Source organism: Mobula hypostoma, chromosome 11, assembly GCF_963921235.1.
Source record: "Mobula hypostoma chromosome 11, sMobHyp1.1, whole genome shotgun sequence".
In the NCBI taxonomy this organism is placed as follows: Eukaryota; Metazoa; Chordata; class Chondrichthyes; order Myliobatiformes; family Myliobatidae; genus Mobula; species Mobula hypostoma.
Window position 1 is genome coordinate 107,529,673 of NC_086107.1, and position 24,221 is coordinate 107,553,893.

Below are 24,221 nucleotides of genomic sequence, written 5' to 3' on the forward strand. Positions count from 1 at the left end.
CGCTGGGGCAAAATGCTGGAACTCATCCTAAAAGCATAGTGGGTATGCCCACTCCTCAAGGACTGAAGCTCACCTTCTCAAAGGCACCTTTGGATAGGCAATTATATGCTGGCTCAGCCCATGAAACCCACATTCCTTGAACGAATATTAGACCGATGATGCCTGACCTGATGAATGTTTCTCGCATTTTTGATTTTTATTTCAGATTTTCAGTATCTGCTTTTTAATCATTTCATGTTCTTATTTTATACCGTGTGGGGAACCACACTCTGTACTTCACTTTCAATATATTCTACCACTTTCAAATGGCATCTACCGATCCAAGTACGTACTTTAGCATTATGTCACAACTATGGTGCTCTTCTTACCTCTGAATCATAAGTGTTCCCTCCCTCTTTGGAAACTTCATTTAGGCTGGTGTTGTGAACTATCAAGGAGCACTGCATTCAACTGATGGTTTCTAGCAGGTGGAACTAAGAGAAAGATCAGAGGACTTGGTCTAGGGCTGAAACCCATCCATAAACGAACGTTGCTAAAAAAGGTTGCCTGCTGTTTCTGGAATCTTCGACTGTTGAAATTCAATGTGGTGTACCTTACAGCAGTTTTACACCTCAAATAGCACTTTATTACCAGTGAATTGCTTTGGAATGGCATGAAAGGTACTGTAGACGAACAAGAATCTCTTTATTATTATTCAATAATATTCAATATTCCTAGATTTAAAGAGAAATTAGTAAACTGTATTATTTTATTTACATTTTATTATTTCTAAATCCTACCTTCCGCATTGCTTTTGCTGGTTCACTAAGCTGAGACACAATATATTTAACTTAAAGCCTTGGGTTTAAAGGGCATTAAAGAGATAGTTAAATTGGCGCGAAGCTCTCGCAAATCGGAGTTTTGCAGGTAAATTTTTATTAGCCACTGCCCTCTTCTGGTCTGCTGGGCAGAAATTTGAATTTAGACGTCGAAAAACAATCATTTAAGACCTAGTCTGCTGCCATTATAAGGCCCAGAAAGAAGGTAAACAGCAGCAAACAGCATGGAGGGCGGTACTCCTCGGATGGACGTTTCCTTCAACCAATCCTGTTCCACTGGCTTGGCCACGAGACACGTTTGGGGCGGGTTATTTTTGTTTTTGATGGACGGCACTGTGCATACCTTTTGGCTCGAGAGCTTCGAGTGAGGTAATGTTAGAGTCGGCCAATGAAAAGAAGAACACACGCAAAACATGGTAAAGAATGTTTGATTGCCATTAAAATTATCCAATTAAAATACAACAAGGCAGGTCGACCTTGCGTAGTGGTGTTTTGATTGTCAACCCAGTTAGCCAATTCCATGTCGAATTTTGGATGAAGTAATAGTGACGAGAGAGTAGGCGGGCAGGTTCTTTGAGTGACTTCTCTAATGTCCATTCATCTAAAAGAATAGGCGGAACTATTGATCGATGTGATGTTGAACCATTTACAGAAGCCTAACAGACTGATGGACATTTGTTCTATCCAATTACATTTTGAATCTGTACCGAAGGCTTTGGATCGGAAACCAATAGGATACACTGTCAGGGCAGAGGGCGTTGCTCTGTGGCGGAGTTGTGTTGTGTTGTGATGGTCGGCGAGAAAGTTTTTTGGCGAATTCTCTGGCCCGTTTCGCGTCGCGGAGCAAGGAGAGAAGATCCTTAAGAGAAATAGCGGGATCGGAACCCTCGGAAGTCAATGGGATAGCCAGCAGCGCGAGTAAGAGCGGAGATACTTCCAGAAGATTCTGCGGGAGCCCAGGTTTACGGTGAGTTTGGGCCAAATGGCTGTGAGGAGTTTAGGGAGGGAGGAGGGGGCACGAAGGGAACCTGTGGGTTGCTGGGTGGGAGGAGGCGAGGGGGTGGAGCGCTGCTGTGACGAGGTGGAGGTGTGAGGGATTGGGGGACTGGTAGGCGGGGAGGGGAGGAATGAGGGGGAGGGGGAGGGGCAGGGAATGCCGTGGAGGGGGAGGTCTGGGTTTAGGAGGTAGAAGTGGGATCTCGGAGGGCTACTGGCGAGATGAAAAGGGGTAGGTGAGGGACTATGAAGGCGTAGACGTGGAAAGGGTGTATCAACATAGCAGAGGTGGGAGTAAGGATAGATGTAGGCTCAAGAGACTGCAGGTGATGGAATCTGGATTAAAAATAGACCGTTGGAGGAACTCAGAGGGCCGGGCAGCATCTGTGGGGTGGGGAAATGGAGTGCTTGGATGCGATGTGTGGAGTGGCAAGTTTACCATCACGGGTGAAGCTCTCCCAACCATTGAACACATCTACATGAAACACTGTCGTAGGAAAGCGGCGTCCATCATCAGGGATCCCCACCACCCAGATAATGCTATTTTCTCGCTGCTGCCAAGAGTTAGAATGTTCAAGCCTCTGAACTCCCACCACCAGGATCAAGAACAGCTACTAGTCTTCAACCATCAGGCTCTTGAACGAAGGAGGATAACTACACTCACTTGTCCACTTATTGAGATGTTCCCACAGCCAATGATCTCACTTTAAGGACTTTACCTCGTTATCTCGTGTTCTGATTATTTATTGCTATTTATTTAGATTTGCATTGGCACAATTTGTTGTCTTCTGAACTCTGGTTAATTGTTCATTGATCCTGTTATAGTTACTATTTTATAGATTTGCTGAGCATGCCCGGAGGAAAATGAATCTTAGGGTTGTATTTGGTGACATATATGTACTTCGATAATAAACTTTAATTTGAATTTCAAACTTTGGGTGGTATGTGTGTGTTTGGATGTGAAAGAAAGATTGGTGGTTGTTGGGGGGGGGGTGGTAGGCAATGAAGATGGCAGAGGTAGGAATATAGAGGGATGGAGCCTGAGTAGTGAGTAGGGGTGGAAGAGGAAGATGGACTGTTTTGATATGGTGGTTGGGAGAAAAAAGGATAGTGGGAAAGGAATTGGAGAGGGAAAGTGATCTTTACAACCCTAAGGATCAAGGCATCTCCTTGATCCTACTTGTAGGAGACCCCAGTTAATGATCCACTACTTAAATGCCTTCCATTAAAAGACCATAAGGCTATTAAGACATGGGAGCAAAATTAGGCTATTCCACACATTGAGTCTGCTCTGGCATTCCCTCATGGCTGATTTATTATCCCTCTCAGTCCCATTCTCCTGCCTTCTCCCCGTAACCTTTGGTGCTCTGACTAATCAAAGGACTCGCCATCTCATGTTCTGTGATATTTATTGTTTATTTAGTTATTTTTATTATTTCTCTCTTTTTGCATTTGCACAGTTTGTTGTCTTCTGCTCGTTGTTTGAACGCCCAGGTTGGTGCGGTCTTCCATTGATTTTTATCATGGTTATTATTCTATAATGGATTTATTGAGTATGCCCACAAGGAAATGGTTCTAGATCGTGACATAAATGTACTTCAATAATAAATTTTGTTTTGAACTTAACAGCCTGCACTTCAATTGTTTTGGCCTCCAAGGTTATCTGTGCCAGTGAATTCCACAGATTCACTACTCTAGCTAAATAAATTCCTCCTCATCCTCTGCTCTAAATGAATGTCCCTCTATTCTGAGGCTGTGTTCTCTTGTCTTGGACTCACACGCTTATCGGAAACATCTGCCCGACATCCTCTGTATCCATTCTTTTCATTCCCAGAGTCATTCTCGTAAACTTCCTCTGGACCCTCTCCAATACCAGCACATCTTTTCTTAGATAAGGGGCCCAAAACTGCTCTCAGCACTCCAAGTATGGTCTGACCAATGCCTTACAAAACCTCAGCATTACATCTTAGCTTTTGTGTTCTAATCTTCTCAAAATGAATGCTAACATTTGCCTTCCTTATCACTGGCTCAACCTGCAAGTTAGTTTTTTGGGAATCCTGCACAAGAACTCCCAAGTCCCTTTGCACTTCTGATTTTTGGATTTTCTTCCCGTTTAGATAAGTGTCTATGTCTATTTCTTCTACCAAAGTGCATGACCACACTCTTCCCTACACTATATCGATCTGCTTTTTCTATTGTACATACTATTTATTATGCAACACACATAAAAGTTGCTGGTGAACGCAGCAGGCCAGGCAGCATTTCTAGGAAGAGGTGCAGTCGACGTTTCAGGTCGAAAACATACTATAATTTACATATTATAACATATTATAATTTACTATAAGTTGCACATTGCACATTAGGCAGAGACATAACGTAAAGATTTTTACTCATGTATATCAAGGATGTAATTAATAAAGTCAATTCAACTCAACTCAATTCTTTGCCCATTCTCCCAATCTGTCCAGGTTCTTCTGCGGACTCCCTGCTTCCTCAGTACTACCTGCCCCTCTACCTACCTTCACATTGTCTGCATACCTGGCCACAAAACCGTCAATTTTGTCATCCGTATCATTGAAATTCAACATGAAGAGAAGCGGTCCCAACACCAACCTTGTGGAATGCCGCTAATCACCAGCAGCCAAACAGTAAAGCCCTCTTTATTCCCATTCTTTGCCTGCTGACAGTCAGCCAATCTTATATCCATGTAGTGCCATGAGCTCTTATCTTGTTAATCAGCCTCGTGTGCGGCACCTTGTCAAAGGCATTCTGACTTTGACACCATCAAAGTCAGAATGCACCATCCACTGACTCTCCTTTGTCTATCTTGCATTTTATTTCCTCAAAGAATTCCAACAGATTTGTCAGGCATGGTTTTTTAAGGGAAACCATGCTGATTTTGGCCTTATTTTCTCGTGGGTGATACCAGGATCACCTCTTAGACCTATGCTGCTCATCCTAGACCTGCTGATTAGTGATTATGCCCCGTGTCAGTTATATGTGTACTAATAATAGCCATAAATCCACAGCACCCACCCTCCATGTCTAATGGCATTTTACCAGTTCAATAATTGGCTAATTAAAAGGGATAATAATTACTAATATTTTAGCACCTTTCTGGTAGTTATGGGATGGGGAGAAAACGCTGATGTGTGATTATTAATTCCGTAAGATAGGGCAATTAACTTCTGCTCCTCAGTCAAGTATCATTATTAAAGTCTCGTTGTACACATTAGTCTCAGTTGTAATAAAAGATAGCTTTTTAGTTGGAAATCTGTTCAAGGCTGCGAGTAGAATTGCAGTGGATTCAGACCCAATCGCAGAATCACCAGGAGTATATTGTTCTGCATGATTCAACTCTGTAGTGGCTAGTCAAAATTTGATTCTTATCTAAAATTACCTAGTAATAAAATGATGTTAAGAAGACTGAGTTTACTTAATTATCTAACTTGGAGAAATTCAAACCCAAAACATCGATAGAGCTTTGTAGGCAAATGTTTTCTAATTTATTTCTGGTATGCAGTGTTTTAAGTACTTTTATCTAAACAAGTTGATTTGAGGAAATCGGAATGTATTCAGTGTGGAAATTGGAACAGATTCACAGCAGAAATATTTCCAGTTGTATCCATGGATGCAAAGCCCTTTTGGCTAAAAGTGACTTTAGCAAGGAAAATTTATGAGTTCCTTGTTGCAGTCTTCCTGAATCAGAAACCCTGGATCAATGGTTCCGTGCGAGCAGCACTTACAGCGTGACATGGGGCGTACAACACTGGCGATCATCTGGAGCTCGAGAAAAGCAACTATGATCTGCACAAAGCTATCAAGGCTGCGAAAACAATATAGGGAGAAGATTGAGTCATGATTCACAAAGAATAGCACACGTGACTTGTGGCGAGGGCTGCATACCATTGCAGACATCAAAGCTAAACGTTGTGGTGCCGCCAACATCGCAGCCTCTTTCCCAGATGAGCTCAATTGCTTTTATGCTCGGTTCGATGTCAGTAACTCTGAGCCTCCGAGCAAAGCCACTGCTATAATCTGCAACCTGGTCATCTCTGAGGCTGAGGTGCGCAGATGTTTCCAATGAGTGGGTAGTCATAAGTCTGCGGGACCAGACAGCATCCCAGAGCGAGTACTCACGATGTGCGCAGCACAACCGGCAGATGTGTTTACTGACATTTTTAATCTCTCCCTCTCCCAGTGTAGCGTGCCTTCCTGCTTCAAATTATTCACCATTGTCCCTGTACCAAAAAAGACCAAGGTAACGTGCCTGAATGACTGGTGTCCTGTCGCACTCACCTCAGTAATAAGCAAATGCTTTGAGAGGCTGGTCAAGGGTTACATCTGCAGCTTGCAACCACCCAAACTGGACCCCCTACAATTCGCCTACCAACACAACCGATCGACAGATGATGCAATTGCTACTGCTCTACATACTGTCCTTGCACATCTGGAGAAGAAGGATGCTCCGACCCTCTGACTCTCAATACAGGAGCCCCTCAGGGCTGCGAACTGAGTCCCTTCCGTTACTCTCTGTATACCCATGACCATATCACCACCCACAGCTCCAATCTGCTACTTAAATTTGCCAATGACACTACATTTATTGGTCTTATCTCAAGCAATAACTGGGTGGCCTACGGGGAAGAAGTCATCTCTCTGACTCTGACACAGTGGTGTCAAGAAAACGACCTCTTTCTCAAAGTTGCAAAAACAAAGGAGCTGGTTCTGGATTACAGGAGGAATGGAGCCGGGCTAACCCCTATTGACATCAATGGATCTGGGGTTGAGAGGTTAAACAGCTTCAAGTTCCTCGGCATCCATATCACCGAGGACCTCACGTGGTCTGTTCGCACCAGCTGTGTGGTGAAAAAGGCACAACTGCGCCTCTTTCACCTCAGAGACTTGAGGAAGTTTGGTATGGACCCCCAAATCCTTAGAACTTTCTAAAGGGGCACAACTGAGAGCATCCTGACTGGCTGAATCACTGCCTGGTTTGGGAACTGTATTTCCCTTAACCGCAGGACTCTGCAGAGAGTGATGCGGACAGTGCAGCGCATCTGTAGGTGTGAACTTCCCATGATTCAGGACATTTACAAGGTCAGGTGTATAAAAAGGGCCTGTTGGATTATTGGGGACCCAAGTCATCCCAACCACAATCTGTTCCAGCTGCTACCATCCCGGAAGCGGTACCAACCATAAAAGCCAGGACCAGCAGGCTCCGGGACAGCTTCTTCCACCAAGCCATCAGGCTGATGAACTCATGTTGATTTGAGTGTACCCTATATTACATTGACTGTTCTATTTATTGTAAATTACTATGATTGCACATTTAGATAGAGACGTAACATAGAGATTTTTACTCTTCATGTATGTGAAAGATGTAAGAAATAAAGTCAATTCAATTCAATGTGTTTTTTTGAGGTTTATGTTTCGTGCTGTGCACCTTTGTCCGGAGTAACAAAACGTTTCATTTGGCGGTGTACATGTATGTGGTTGAATGACAATAAACTTGAGTTGAGAAGCAATGTTGATCTTTTGCTTCAGTTAAATCGAACCAACCTGAATCAGTTGTTGACAAAATCATTTGACGTGTAGTGATAAATCTGACTTCTGTACTCAATTGGGTGTGAGACCTTTGTCTGTTGGGGTCGACCAATGATGTTGCATCCTAGCTGTCTAGATATGCAGACCTGGGCAGTACAATATGGAGAGCAAACTGCTGCCAACGTAGCAAGCTCCCTCTCTCCATGCATCTGATGAACCCAAAGGAATAGCAGAGCCCGATACAGTTTGGCCCCAGTAGTATTGCAAGAATGTTTGGTCAGTGTTGAACTCAACATAGGGACTGCCTTAGGGACTCTGGCTCCGGAGTTTTCCCTCTGGGTTTATTACTCCATGAGTGGGTATAGTCGCAAGGCAGTGCAGAGTTTTCCTACTTTTAGATGAGCTCCCAACCGTGACTCATGAGCCCCATCTGCCTGAAGCGACTAGTTTTGAGGCGTCAGTAACCAGCCTTTGCCCTTTCTCCTGTCAGTAGAAACAGTTCTGCCAGGCTTAGTAGCTAAACCACACGTGAAGTGCCGGAGCTGGATTTGGTTGTCAGAGGCTATTTGAGTTGCACGGATTGGGAGCATTTAATAGGGAGCAGGAGCCTTACTGTCCTTGGCTATAAACATCTTAAGAAACCTTGTTGGGTGTGGTGAAATTTGTTGCCTGAGGGGAATAATTTTCAATTTAAAACTTTCTGAAAGTGTGTGTGCAAGTTAGGAATAGAGTGAGTATAAAAATGGGAGGGAGGAAGAAAGAAAGAAAGAGTGTACTAAAGGAGGGGGATGAGTTATAATGATCGATGAGCAATTGGAGAAAAAGCAGGTGATGCTAATAGAGGGTGCCTATTTAGAAGCTCCTTTCTGATGAGTACAGAACCTTTTTTTAGTCAGAAGAAATGTCATCCCCAGCTGTATGTTTCATCTTAGAACTGACTGTGGACAAGGCAACGGTGAACTGAAGAATGAAGTCTTTATGACATTGTGCTTTACCAAATCAGTAGCGATTATATATCTGGTAACTTAATATGTTAGTCTAAGCGAATTAAAAAATAATTCCATGAAAATTTCTGGAAACTTTTAGCTAGATTTTGAGAACAAACTTTCAGTCAATGGATTTAACCTGTCTGAATCAAATTTAGTGCTCTTTACCCAATCCAGAAATTTGATATAAATTGGAATCCAGATTGCTAGCTGAATTGTGTGCTGGAGTTTCTGAATTGGGGAATGGTTTACTGGATACTGCATCCACCCAAAGGAAGATGTCTGGGTATTATTACAGTGCCCTTTGTGGAAGCTTGAAGTATACAATTGGCTGTTAGGTTTTCTGTTAGACAAAATTGAAAAAGTGTACTAATTCTGTACAGTGGGTTGAGGTTTGTAAACTCTGGTAGTTGGATTGATACTATAAAATACATACGTTAATGGTACTTGGAAGCATATATTACAGCAATCTTCCAATTTAATATTGGGATGGCAGTCCTTGTACATACTGGTAAATGTACTGAGTAATTCTCTGAGCACGTTTCCACGGTTCCCAAAATACAAGAGCATGTTGTTACATGAAATCCATTATGATAAGTGATTGGTATTTAGAGGTTGTATTGTACAAGTTATGCTTTCTGTAATAAAATATTGTTAATATTATTCATAAACAAAGTACAATTTCTGGAAAGAACTGGTTTTAAGAACCTAATCTTGAATTACTCCAGAGAGCCTGATTGTACACTTAAAATTGAAATTGTAAGTTTTTATTTTGTACATTTTATGCAGTGATTTCATGCACTTTTTTGTTTAGAAATGTTCTTATTGTTTGTTAATTTCAACTTTGAGTAATAATTCCCTTCCTTCATATTGTAAAAATTTTCCAGTTCAGCTCCACGTTGCCAACCTTTACTTCTGAAACTTCAAAGGTAATAAACAGTGCTAAATATTATTCTCAATTAAGAGAAAAAGAAATGCGCATATGGGAGATGATTATATTTTTGATTGAATATCTTTCACTAAGATTTATTGTTAATTTAGTATAGAAAAGATCCCATGTTACATAGAAGAAATAAAAGCAGGTAGACTTTAAAATAGTTATATGGGAAGTTGCAGATAGTTGTACTAAAATCATTATGGTACCAAGTTAGTTTTGAGGAAAAAGTGAGCTGTGCTGTAAAAATTAATTCCTGAAAAATAATCCCTATGTTTCTATCTCTCATCTACGTATATTACAAAAGTGCCATTTCTTTGTCATTGCTAGTTACCTTTCCAGATATCCAACAAATCGTCCTCCATTTTCCGTATATTTAACAGATCATGGGATTAGTTTAACTGTCTAGGTCTCGCTTATTGTTATATTAAGCAATTGTAATTGTGGGAGTGTGCCTGTTCTGCAAAAACTTACTACTGCTAATAACTTCCACACTTGGAACCTTGTTGAATTATTTTACTTACAGCTTTTATTCAGTTTCCAACAGAGCCATTTTGACAACTTAATGCAAAAGTTGACCAGATAAAAATATTAATAGAATTAATGAGGAATTGTTGACCAATGTTGTTTCTGTGTATGAGTTCTTGCACATGCTCTTTGGGTTGTCTTTAAGGTTTTAATTTTATCTTCTGAAAAGGGATTTAAGTATGCCTGAGTTTAAAAAAAATCCATAGTCAAAGCTTTTAATTTCAACTTTTCGAGAGTCTGAAAAATGTTCTGTGCACAGAATTAATTTCTGAGTTAGATTAGAATAATCGTAGCCTATGGTTTCAGTTTTCAAATTAATCACTGATGGCGTTTTGGAACAGAAAGTGAAAGGAACTGAGCAATAGGGTGTGGCAAAATAAAAATACAACATGAAACTAAAGCTTTAAAATTGTAGCGAAAATGCAAATTGGCCTTAATCAAGGTTTCATTTCTGTGTTCAGATTTTGGTCATAATTTACCCTTCCAAGTGATTGGGGCATTAGTAAGAGTATCTTTGCTGCCTTCTGACTCTTCAACCATATACCCACCCAGACCCCCTACCGCAGCCATGTGTCCTTCCTGGGAGTTTGTCTATTAGATTCCTTCTTCTCCAGCCCTTGACCTTTCCCACCCATCTGGCTTCACCTGTCACTTTCCAGCTAGCCTCTTTTCCTTCCTCCACCTTTTTATTCTGGCATCTTGCCCCTTCTGAGTCCTGAAGAAGGGTCTCAACCCATAACGTCAATCATCTATTCATGCTGCTTGACCTGTTGAATTCCTCCAGCATTTTGAGTGCGTGTTGCAATAGTAAGAGTACTTGTTTCTATATTGTTTGAACCTTTGTAATGTTGCTGAAAGCCAGCATGATCTTAGGATTGTTCCAGTATGGATTGAACTTGTAACCTTGCTTCAACTGCAGTGTAATAAATCTTTAATACAATTTGAATTCTCTCACCAGCTATATTTATATGTCCCAAAGGACACTTTGCTCCCCAGATGCTGCAGTGCATTGCTGCTCCCATCTTTAATCTCCTTTTCTACAATCTCTGGAATTTCTAAAACTTCATTTCTCTCTTCGCCAGCTTCTACCTCTGTCTGAGAATTAAAGAACTGTAAAAGTGGACCTGACTGGTAAACCTATTCTAGTGCAGTTATCTGCAGCTAACAGCAGAAAACAAAAGTTTGATATCTATATGATCTGATTGATTTTCGCCACAGTAGAACAGTCCTTTTACAGCTCATGGTGTTGGAGCTCGGAGTTCAATTCCAGTGTCCTTTGTAAGGAGTCTGTATGGCCTCCCTGTTAATGTGTGGGTTTTTCTGGGTGCTCTCTTTTTCTCCCACAGTCCAAAGATGTACCGGTTAGTACTGCAAACTCATTGTCTTGCGTAATGACAATAAAGTTCGATTCTAGTAGGTTAACTAAAATTTTCTATGATTGGGCTGGGGTTAAATCAGTAGGTTGCTGGCAACACGGCTTGAAGGGCTAGAAGGGCCCATTCCACGTTGTATCTCTAAATAAATAAGTAAGTCTCCCTGTAACTCTCTTAAATTTATAGACATATCAACCTCTTACCTCCTTTTTGGGCGAGTCCTTTGAGTGTCCTACTCAGTGTGGATATTTCTATTTGTTCTGTTCATTCACATGCTGTCTCCTAAACTTCAGTGTGCTTTGTTGAGGTCAGTCAGGTTATGCTATACTGATACCTTTGATGACCTTGAATTATTTCTATTGGATCCCCTGTCATTCTGTAGAATAAATAGATAAATTAATAGAATACAACAAAATTGCAGTGTGATCACCATTCCTTAAGATTGGACAAATATAATATTTGCATATAAAAGTACCTATGTAGATAATGTTGATCTTTTGAAGGTCTAATTTGTGCCATTGGATTGTCGGCACATGGTGCATCATTTCAGGCTAAGAGTTCTGTTGTACTTTTTGTTAAGTTAGAAATGTTTTTAACGAAACTATTTAACTTTAGTGCTTTGCATATGCATTTAAGAGCTCAAAATTAGTAGCAGATTCAATGGGTTGAATGGCCTAATTCTGCTCCTACCTTATGGTCTAAAAGTGGAATCTCAACCTGAGAATTACTCTTTTCTGCTGGAAGCTACAAATTAGTTCTATAGCAGCCTACTTCAGAATTACAGTTTCAAATGCCCTCTACATAAACCATCTGAGTTTATAAGGCCATTGCCTTTTTGCCTCATCTTGTTAAGCTCAATGTTTTGGTTTTCTACCCATGCTTTTTTTTAACATTGATCAATGTTTTGGTAGCTAATCAAGAAGAAAACTTACAAGCTGAGGAAGTCACTGATATACAATTTAAATTGTAACAGTAATTCTCCAATGCAGTGTGTCTAGGGGCAATATCTGATGCAGAAAGTTGATGGTAAGCAAAGTATACTGGTTTCAAATTGTTTATTAAATGTGAAACTGTTAAGCTAGTTTCAACTTGGTGTTAATATTCCAATAGAATTTATCAACTTTAACTGTTATAATTTAATAATGATCTGCTTAGTAGTGTAATCTGTTGCAACTTCTCTGAGCAGCTGAAATTATGTGGGTATCAAACTGAAACTAAAACTTAAAAAATGTTTCCTTTTTAAATATAATTTTCCACCCCTGATCCCTCATCCCACTTCACCTATTGTCAGTGATATTTTTTCCCCCTGTAATTCCATTGTAACATTGTAAAATTTCTGGTACATTGAGAACTTTTGCTTTCAGAATTTCAATAATGACCTCTATGTATGTGTGTTTAGAATCTGTCCTTTGGTGTTGGCCCTGTCATTGTTTGAAGCTCTGCGGCAGATAAGGTCGATTCAGCTTAATCGGGGCAGCCACTTATTTGGGACAACTTTTAACAAAAACTAATCAAGAAAATTACTTTGATTTCCTTTGTTTATTTAGGACACCATGCTGCTTAATTGGGGCAAGAGACTTGCTGAACAGATTCTAACTAGCATCAGTCGCATGAACTTGTGTGGCCGTTAGACGCTACGGTGTACTTACAGCAAGCATTTTTTAGTAGCGTTGTTGTGTATGTTTCTGTTCTAAAGGCATTTATTTTTGTCACTGATAGTTGGTGAGAAATAAGCAGTAAGACAATTCAGAACTGCGTTGCTCACTAGTTTCAAGCATTCAGGTTTGCAGATGCTAGAAACACCCACGAGTGAAAATGAAACTATTTCACTACTTCAGCAAGGTGGGAACTACAAAGAATTTGAAGGTATTGACAATCATCTTGAATGTTTTAATGAAAATGAAGGGTTAGATGATGCCTGCACTGATTTTGTTCATTGCGTACACTGGATGAATTCCTCCATCGATAACTATTATGGAACTAATACAGTTTTATAGTACTGTAGTACTATTGCTAGTGTTCTAATTTCTTCTGTATTTCATTTAAATACATAATTTGTTACTCAGTTTGTCTTTTTTTTGGTACCTTTTAAATTATTTCCATGGAACTTGGACTAATTGGGGCAGCCGCTTAATTGGGCCAATATGTTCTGGTCCTGTGGATTACGGGAGGAATGGAGACAGGCTTGCCCCGATCAACATCAGTGGGACTGCAGTTGTGAGGGTAGGTAGTTTCAAGTTTCTCAGTATGCACATCACCAAAGATCTCACCTGGACTGTACACACCAGCTGTGTGGCAAAGAAAGCACAGCAGTGTCTCTTCCACCTCAGGTGGCTGAAGACGTTCAGCGTGAGCCCAAAATCCTCAAGACCTTCTACACGGGCACCATTGAGAACATCCTGAATGACTGTTTCACCATCTGGTATGGGAACTGTGCCAACCTTGATTGCTCGCTGGGCACTGCAGAGAATGGTACAGCAGCCCAGTGCATCTGTGGATGTGAACCGCTCCATTGAGGACATTTGTAGCAGCAGGTGTGTAAAGAAGGCCTGGAAGATCATTGGGGACACCAGTCACCCCAACCATAAACTGTTTCAGGTGCTTCCATCTGGCAAATGGTACTGCAGCATTAAAGCCAGGAACAACAGGCTACGGGACAGCTTCTTTCTACAAGCCATTAGACTTATAAATTCACATGTCTGTACGAGGGATGATTGATAAGTTCATGGCCTACGGTAGAAGGAGTCAATTTTAGAAAACCTAGCACATTTATTTTTCAACATCGTCCCCTCCTACATTTACACATTTAGTCCAGTGGTCGTGGAGCATACGGACCTCCAGAAAGTGTCCACATCAGGGGTGATTGATAAGTTTGTGGCCTAAGGTGGAAGGAGATGAGTTATACAACTCTCGTTGCATGCACATGCAGTTCAACTCTGAGTGATTATGCAGAAAGTTTGAAGTTAATAATGCATCGGGGTGATAGATAATTTCGTGGCCTAAGGTAGAAGGAGATGAGTTCAAACTTCAGACTTTCTGCATAATCACTCAAAAAGTTGACCCGCATGTGCATGTAATGGGAGCTGTATAGTTCATCTCCTTCTGCCTTAGGCCACAAACTTATCAATCACCCCTGCTGTGGACACTTTCTGGAGGTCCAAGATCCGTATGCTCCACGACCGCTGGATTAAGTGTGTAAATGTAAGAGGGGACTATGTTGAAAAATAAATGTGCTAGGTTTTCTAAAATTAACTCCTTCTACCTTAGGCCACAAACTTATCAATCACCCCTCATATATCATAATGGAGTCTTAATGCAAAGATTTTTACTCCCTCACATTGTGGGATGGATATCAGCTTTAAATAAATTCATTTCAATGTGTCCCAATTAACTAGTCCATTGTATTTTGGTTTTTTTTGGCATTCATTGGAACAATTATTATTATTGAAGTGGTTGTATTTTGGATTCCAATAATTCCTGGAAAAGAGAGACCTTGCATTTATATAGAGTTTCCTCTACTTTGGTATTATAATACTAGAGTAGTATTGCAGCCAATCAGATACTTTTTGAAATTCTAGTCATAATTTCACGTAGGAACTGGGAGAGCCGTTTAACAGATGTTAAGGCCCTGTCTCAGTGTTTCAACCTGAAACATTAACAGTTCCTTTCCTCCCATAGAATCTTCTCAACCCACTGAGTTCTTCCAGCAGGTTGTTTGTTGCAGCCAGTTGAGTCTTTCAGAAGCAGTTCTACAAACAACAGCGTGATAATGACTGGAAAATTCTGTTTAATTATGTTGTTTGAATGATACTTGCTTCACTTACTGTAATTCAGAATAGTGCTATAGAATCTTCAATGCTGGTTGGAGAAAGCAGAAGATATCTTTGTACACCAGTTCATTTCAGTGCTACACTGGCATGTCAGATCTCTGGAGTGAGAGTTAAACCCACAAATTGTGAACAAAGTTTAAGAACTTGTTGGTTTTGGCCAACAGTACAGAATTCTGTTATGAATCCCAAGGTGTGCATATATCCACATTTTATTCATGATAAACATAACAATATGCTTCTCATGAATACTTCTATGGCAGATTAACCTAAAATCTGCCTCTGTTTTGAGATGAATATGGATGCACTTTGTGTTCATTTTCTGTGCCGATATTTCTAGGACCTGATTGTTGTCTGATGATGTTGTGCTTTGTTCAGAATTTAGTGTTATCCATTGTTTTGTTTATGTTGAAGATCCAGACTCAATTAATGTTCTACTCAAAGGTCACACATATGATGCGCCATGTTGTTTTGCAGTGAATGTGCAGCTTTGTTAGTGAGTTCTGGATTGTAGTCACACCACTGAAGGCATGTACCAAATTGAAGTTGGCATACTTGTAAAGGAAGGGCAAAACTATGTTTGACAGCCTATTCTGCTTAATTTAGTTTTAATATTTCACACTGCATTGTGAATTTTTAATTAATGTTTCCTTCATTTAGTCTTTCTTCATCATTGGGCTAAAATGACGCACAATGTATTTCCATATCAGGATAGTGTGCAGCATGAGGAGAACCTAAAGATGGTGGTGCTACTTTTGTTTTTCTTGGTGGTCGAGGTCATGGATTTGGGAAGCACTGTCTGAGTAGTCTGGGTGAGTAACTATAATGCATTTTGTAAATGTTCACCTCAGCTACTTACTGCCAGAGGTGAATGGTATGAATGTTTATGCTGGTTAATGAGATGCGAGTCAGGTGGACTCCTTGGTTCTGGATGGTGTTGAGCTTCTTAGGTGTTGTTGGAGCAGCATTCATCTGAACAATTATTTCATTGAACTCCTAATTTGTACCTCACGTGGAAGATCTTTGTTTGTCGGAAGGGAAACACTTTCCACAAGAGCCTCTGATCTGCTCTGTAACTGTATTTAAGTGGTGGTCCAGGTAAGTTTCTGGTCAACGGTGACCTTTGGGTTGTCAGTGATGGGGGAACTCAGCAATGGTAGTGCTATTGAAAATCGAGGGTAGATAGCAATACTCTCTTGTTGGAGATAGCCGCTACTTGATGTTTTTGTGACACGTGTATTTTCTGCCATTTATCACGCCTGGATGAAGTGCACCACAGAAAGAGCAGTTGTTTCAGCTGGAGTATCAATTTATAGCCATTTGGGCTTTTAAAAGAGATTGGAATATGTTAAGCCACCATGAAGTGCAGAGGTACCAGGTGTCAAGGAACTGGGGCCATGAATGATGTGTGATTTGTATTGAATCTCTCTTTATCTGGTTTGTGAGATAATGGCTTTTCTAGGTGTGTTTGCCCTTGTAAAGGTGATGGGAACTATTGCAGGCCATAAGGTGAAGATACTCCCACTATTTTCCTAGATGGGGCTTCCAGGATTTGAGGCCCGTTAAAAGAATATTAATACTTTGAAATAAGAATGGTGTGTGACTTGGAAAGGAACCTACAAGCAGCCGTGTTATTTTTAATATATGGTTATGGAAGGTGGTTTTAACAAGTAGAATAATTATCCTTTATTAATTTAAGTGGCTATACAGTTTGATTATCAAACAAAATTTGACACTGAGCTGAAAAGAAGGGAAACAAGTTCAATTAACCAAATACTTGTAATTGGGGTAATTTTTAAGTCGAATTGTAAACGAGGAAAGGTAGACTGGGAGAAAATTCCAGAGTTGAGGACCTAGCAATTGAAGTTATGATTACTATTGGTGGAATGATTGAATTTGTAAATGCTTAAGGGCTGTAGTCATGAAAGCTCTTGGATAGTGAAAATTGAAGAGATGACAAATAACATTCAGGTAGCTAAGAATTCAGAAAACAAGAATAATTTTTAAAAATTCTTAATTAGATTATTTAGCAAAGTTCAGTTATGGATGAATGGGAATAGTGAAAGTTAAGATGGAGGCAGTGGAAGTTTGGATGGCTTTGTGTTATGGAGGTAGAAACTGGGAGACAGGTCAGGTGTGTGTCGGATGAATTAAGAGGAAATGAAGGTATGCATTGTATATCTGAAACAACTGTGCTGCTCTATTAATTACCTGTTGCTGGTTTGACCCAGGGATTGCACTTAACGCACAATATGTTAGTGGAAGGTACTTCTATTTTTATTCCATATATATAATATCTAAATTAAATAAGTAGTGCAAAAATAGAAATAAAAAAAAGTAGCGAGGTAGTGTTCACGGGTTCAGTGTCCATTCAGAAATAGGATGGCAGAGGAGAAAAAGTTGTTCTTGAATCATTGAGTGTGTGTCTTCAGGCTCCTGTACCTCCTTCCTGATGGTAACAGTAAGAAGATGGAATGTCCTGGGTGATGGTGGTCCTTAATGATGCCACCTTTTTTTGAGGCATCGCTCCTTGAAGATGACCCGGATGCTACGGAGGCAAGTGCCCATGATGGAGCTGACTGAGCTCGCAATTTTCTGCAGCTTCTTTTGATCCTATGCAGTAGCCCCTCTCCCCTCTACCAGATGGTGTTGCAGCCAGTTAGAATGCTCTCTGTGGTACATCTGTAGAAATTTGTGAGTGTCTTTGGTGACACACCAATTCTCTTCAACCTCCTTATGAAATATAGCCGCTGTCATGCCTCCATCGTAACTGAGTTGATATGTTGGGTTCAGGATTGATCCTCAGAGATGTTAACACCCAGAAACTTGAAATTGTTCACCCTTTCTACTTCTGATGCCTCTATGAGGACTGGTGTGTGTTCCCCTGTCTCATCCTTTCTGAAGCCCACAATCAGTTCTTTGGTCTCACTGATATTGAGTGCAAGGTCATTGCTGCAACACCACTCAACTTGCTCCTGTATCCAGTTAAAACTTCCAGCACATTGGAAAGTGATGCGTATATTATGCTTAATCATTAAAAATAATCAAGTTGAGGATCTAGTCTGAATGTTTTAAGACCTGTGAAGGAAGATGAGGAAAAACAACACTGATGCAGAAAGTCTATATGAATTTTTAAATCAATTATAAGTACTAGGTATTTATATAATTTATTTCACTATTTTGTTATTATAGATAATGTTAGTGTTGTTATGTGTGATCCCACACACAGCGGTATGACCAGAATATTTGGAGTAATGTTAATTGAATTAAGTATCAGCAGCACACAGGATATATCCCCTAGTCTTCAAAATAATGCCGCGGAATCTTTTGCCTTTATTTGAGGAGGATTATTATAAAATTTGAAAGGTTGTACCTTGGACAGCCCAATGCTCTGGTAGTGGTGCTCAGAGTGTCGGCCTAGATTTTGTGCTCTAGCCTCTTAAAGTTTAGAGTTCAAATCCTATTTATGGCTTGTGGATGAAAATAAACTGAAGGGTGTTTTGAAGGTGTTCAGATGAGTTTGAGGTAAAGAATTGTACCTTTAAGGGAATAATAATCCAGTCATCTATTTTTGTTGCATTTTCTCCCATATTTCATTAGTTCCCTTTTATACAGAGCTGCTTAGAGTTTGTGTGGGCACTAACCCAATTACTTAATGTTGTGACTGTAATAGCAGGTTCATATGCAAAATCCTCTCCTGTAAACAACATTCCAGTGATATTGTTGGAGTAATGAACTTCACTACCAGATCTCCAAGAGTCTGCTTTATATAAACACAAGGGATTCTGCAGATGCTGGAAATCCAGAGCAACAGGCGTTTTGATTGTGTGTTTTTATATGTTGTTGAAGTCTGTTTGTCACCCTTTTGACTTCCCTTTGTGTTTAGGTAGATAAACAATTTCAGATAAGTGTAATTCTGATCCCAGGGTGCAATGTTTTGTCTGCAGCTGATGTGTTATTGACATCCCTTTTTAACTATAATTTATCAGATTTTCACACTTTCCCTTTTAATGTTCTTTCCTTTTTTTTGAGAAGGGGTTGACTTTTTGAGTGCCTACTTCACATGCAGGTTGTTTTTGATCCTCCACCCAAGTGGCAATTTCTGTGAGAAGCATTCATTTTTATAAATAATCTTTCATGACTGCAGGGCATTGCAAACTATTTCATAGACAATTAAGTACTTTTGAAGTGTGGTCTTTGATGATAATGAGCAGATGCTGATGACAGTGGTTGAGGAATAAATATTTGGCAAGTGCACTGGGGAACTTCACATGGCCGCTTTTGATTTGTATTAGATGATCTTCCATGTCCTTGTGAAAGGGAAGGCGGCATCTTAGTTTTTCCTCATGAAGGACAGCAACTCTGAAAACAGTGCTGTCCAGGTACTGCATGGAATGTGTGTTACCAGCAACAAGACTAATCATGGGAGATTCCGTCAATGCTTTGGCCATTCCACAACCACTGTTATTGTTGTGGCTGAAAAAACAGCTGTGCTTGAACCAGTGTACATTCTTAAGTGGAAATACCGGCCATATTTCTCTGTCTGTGTGTCTCTGTCTGATATCTAACATTTAATCGCAGTCTTCCACTCCCAAGATTTCTTCTTGAAAGAACATAACCGTAGGCAGGAGTGGATAGAAATGGAAAGGGAAACTTGTTCAATCACTGCATTTACTTACGGAACATGTTTCAGTTTTACAGTGTACATTTTAAACAAAGATACCTCAGGGAATTGGTGTAGTTCCAGAATTTATATTGAAACTGGGTTATGTGATACAAATAACATACATCAAAGTTGCTGGTGAACGCAGCAGGCCAGGCAGCATCTATAGGAAGAGGCGCAGTCGACGTTTCAGGCCGAGACCCTTCGTCAGGACTAACTGAAGGAAGAGTGAGTAAGGGATTTGAAAGCTGGAGGGGGAGGGGGAGATGCAAAATGATAGGAGAAGACAGGAGGGGGAGGGATGGAGCCGAGAGCTGGACAGGTGATAGGCAGAAGGGGATACGAGAGGATCATGGGACAGGAGGTCCGGGAAGAAAGACGGGGGGGGGGGAGTGACCCAGAGGATGGGCAAGAGGTATATTCAGAGGGACAGAGGGAGAAAAAGGAGAGTGAGAGAAAGAATGTGTGCATAAAAAAGAGTAACAGATGGGGTACGAGGGGGAGGTGGGGCCTAGCGGAAGTTAGAGAAGTCAATGTTCATGCCATCAGGTTGGAGGCTACCCATACGGAATATAAGGTGTTGTTCCTCCAACCTGAGTGTGGCTTCATCTTTACAGTAGAGGAGGCCGTGGATAGACATGTCAGAATGGGAATGGGATGTGGAATTAAAATGTGTGGCCACTGGGAGATCCTGTTTTCTCTGGCGGACAGAGCGTAGATGTTCAGCAAAGCGGTCTCCCAGTCTGCGTCGGGTCTCACCAATATATAAAAGGCCACATCGGGAGCACCGGACGCAGTATATCACCCCAGTTGACTCACAGGTGAAGTGATGCCTCACCTGGAAGGACTGTTTGGGGCCCTGAATGGTGGTAAGGGAGGAAGTGTAAGGGCATGTGTAGCACTTGTTCCGCTTACACGGATAAGTGCCAGGAGGGAGATCAGTGGGGAGGGATGGGGGGGACGAATGGACAAGGGAGTTGTGTAGGGAGCGATCCCTGCGGAATGCAGAGAGGGGGGGGAGGGAAAGATATGCTTAGTGGTGGGATCCCGTTGGAGGTGGCGGAAGTTACGGAGAATAATATGTTGGACCCGGAGGCTGGTGGGGTGGTAGGTGAGGACCAGGGGAACCCTATTCCTAATGGGGTGGTGGGAGGATGGAGTGAGAGCAGATGTACGTGAAATGGGGGAGATGCGTTTAAGAGCAGAGTTGATAGTGGAGGAAGGGAAGCCCCTTTCTTTAAAAAATGAAGACATCTCCCTCGTCCTAGAATGAAAAGCCTCATCCTGAGAGCAGATGCGGCGGAGACGGAGGAATTGCGAGAAGGGGATGGCGTTTTTGCAAGAGACAGGGTGAGAAGAGGAATAGTCCAGATAGCTGTGAGAGTCAGTAGGCTTATAGTAGACATCAGTGGATAAACTGTCTCCAGAGACAGAGACAGAAAGATCTAGAAAGGGGAGGGAGGTGTCGGAAATGGACCAGGTAAACTTGAGGGCAGGGTGAAAGTTGGAGGCAAAGTTAATAAAGTCAACGAGTTCTGCATGCGTGCAGGAAGCAGCGCCAATGCAGTTGTCGATGTAGCGAAGGAAAAGTGGGGGACAGATACCAGAATAGGCACGGAACATAGATTGTTCCACAAACCCAACAAAAAGGCAGGCATAGCTAGGACCCATACGGGTGCCCATAGCTACACCTTTAGTTTGGAGGAAATGGGAGGAGCAAAAGGAGAAATTATTAAGAGTAAGGACTAATTCTGCTAAACGGAGCAGAGTGGTGGTAGAGGGGAACTGATTAGGTCTGGAATCCAAAAAGAAGCGTAGAGCTTTGAGACCTTCCTGATGGGGGATGGAAGTATATAGGGACTGGACATCCATGGTGAAAATAAAGCGGTGGGGGCCAGGGAACTTAAAATCATCGAAAAGTTTAAGAGCGTGAGAAGTGTCACGAACATAGGTCGGAAGGGATTGAACAAGGGGTGATAAAACAGTGTCGAGGTATGCAGAAACGAGTTCGGTGGGGCAGGAGCAAGCTGAGACAATAGGTCGGCCAGGACAGGCAGGTTTGTGGATCTTGGGTAGGAGGTAGAAACGGGAAGTGCGGGGTGTGGGAACTATAAGGTTGGTAGCAGTGGAAGGGAGATCCCCTGAGCGGATAAAGTCGTTGATAGTGTGGGAGACAATGGCTTTTCATTCTAGGACGAGGGAGATGTCTTCATTTTTTAAAGAAAGGGGCTTCCCTTCCTCCACTATCAACTCTGCTCTTAAACGCATCTCCCCCATTTCACGTACATCTGCTCTCACTCCATCCTCCCACCACCCCATTAGGAATAGGGTTCCCCTGGTCCTCACCTACCACCCCACCAGCCTCCGGGTCCAACATATTATTCTCCGTAACTTCCGCCACCTCCAACGGGATCCCACCACTAAGCATATCTTTCCCTCCCCCCCCTCTCTGCATTCCGCAGGGATCGCTCCCTACACAACTCCCTTGTCCATTCGTCCCCCCCATCCCTCCCCACTGATCTCCCTCCTGGCACTTATCCGTGTAAGCGGAACAAGTGCTACACATGCCCTTACACTTCCTCCCTTACCACCATTCAGGGCCCCAAACAGTCCTTCCAGGTGAGGCATCACTTCACCTGTGAGTCGACTGGGGTGATATACTGCGTCCGGTGCTCCCGATTTGGCCTTTTATATATTGGTGAGACCCGACGCAGACTGGGAGACCGCTTTGCTGAACATCTACGCTCTGTCCGCCAGAGAAAGCAGGATCTCCCAGTGGCCACACATTTTAATTCCACATCCCATTCCCGTTCTGACATGTCTATCCACGGCCTCCTCTACTGTAAAGATGAAGCCACACTCAGGTTGGAGGAACAACACCTTATATTCCGTATGGGTAGCCTCCAACCTGATGGCATGAACATTGACTTCTCTAACTTCCGCTAGGCCCCACCTCCCCCTCGTACCCCATCTGTTACTCTTTTTTATGCACACATTCTTTCTCTCACTCTCCTTTTTCTCCCTCTGTCCCTCTGAATATACCTCTTGCCCATCCTCTGGGTCACTCCCCCCCCCCGTCTTTCTTCCCGGACCTCCTGTCCCATGATCCTCTCGTATCCCCTTCTGCCTATCACCTGTCCAGCTCTCGGCTCCATCCCTCCCCCTCCTGTCTTCTCCTATCATTTTGCATCTCCCCCTCCCCCTCCAGCTTTCAAATCCCTTACTCACTCTTCCTTCAGTTAGTCCTGACGAAGGGTCTCGGCCTGAAACGTCGACTGTACCTCTTCCTACAGATGCTGCCTGGCCTGCTGCGTTCACCAGCAACTTTGATGTATGTTGCTTGAATTTCCAGCATCTGCAGAATTCCTGTTGTTATGTGATACAAATGTTATGAGGAACTTAAGCAATTAATTTTTCAGCCGAAGTGTTTATGGAATGGATAACTAAGTGAAATAAGCAAGCAGGCAGTTTGGTGCAGTTTGTTGAGTTTGAATACAATGTTCTGCTCAGTGATGTTGTTTTGAGTAAGGACAGTGCACAGGACCAAAGTGTTTTTTTCCTGAATTGCATGATTCTTTAAATTACTTTAAATTACTTTGGGGTAAGCCTGAATGCTTTGATGTTTCTAATTGTCCAAGTTTGCTGTCTGAAGAGACACTTCATCTGTGCAAAAACATTTACCAAACTTATGAAAGATTATAAATGGGGAAAACATCTTGGGAAAGTTTTTTTTACATAAAATGCACTTTCTCATTATGATGGAAGAGTTTTAAACAATAATCTAACAGGGTAGGATATATGGAAACAGATTGTTGCTAGTGGTAGAGGGATTTAACCTGATGTGAGATAATGAACAGAGCCAAAAAATAGCATTTGAAATTGGAATTCTCTTTCAAGATTAGTAGGGAAGGAAAAATAATATGAGAGTTTTAATTTAGATTAAATAGATAGATGTTAGAAAAGGAAACCAGTTGGTAAATATGATATGGGCCATAAAGATACTAAGTGTAAACATAAGCTTGAATGGGCTGAATTACTGGTCTCTGATTTCACATTTCTGTTCAGCCTTTTAAATCTGAATTTTTGAATCCTGAATCAGAATTTCAATCCTAGCCAACTAGCTATAAAGTGCAAGCTTGATGATTTTGGTTATTACGGTTAGAAATAATGGGGAGCAGTTTGTTTTTTTATGTACTATTAACTAATTGTAAAGCATTAACTTAACAGTAATTTGACATTTAGATGTTGAAGCCAAATAAATAAAAATGGGATTTTCAGAGTGACAGCTTTGTGACATCTGTCTTCTATGTGAGTTGCACATTGGATTGTTATGTTTTCTGTAGTCTCTTTCTGACAGAGAGGTACATTGGAAAATTGCAGTTTTTGCATTAGTTGTGCGTATCCGGCATAATTTGTGTGGATAAAATGTAGAGATAGTTATAATCTGGAGAATCAGACTGGAGGATCCTCTGTATCTGATCTTTCATGACGTGCCTATTTGTGATCTGGTTCCTGAGGAGGAGATACCTTCAAGCAACCATTCATCAGG

The 24,221-nt window shown here is 41.5% G+C and overlaps 1 protein-coding gene across 2 annotated transcripts in view; it reads left to right on the forward strand.

Moving 5' to 3' along the window:
• The first annotated feature begins 1,577 nt into the window (after positions 1-1,577).
• Positions 1,578-24,221, forward strand: part of tnrc6ba (trinucleotide repeat containing adaptor 6Ba) — a 191,735-nt gene continuing 169,091 nt past the window's right edge. For both annotated transcript variants that reach the window (XM_063062833.1, XM_063062836.1), the window contains exon 1: positions 1,578-1,785. The gene's annotated coding sequence lies outside the window, so the exon portion shown is untranslated. The remainder of the gene's footprint in view (positions 1,786-24,221) is intronic.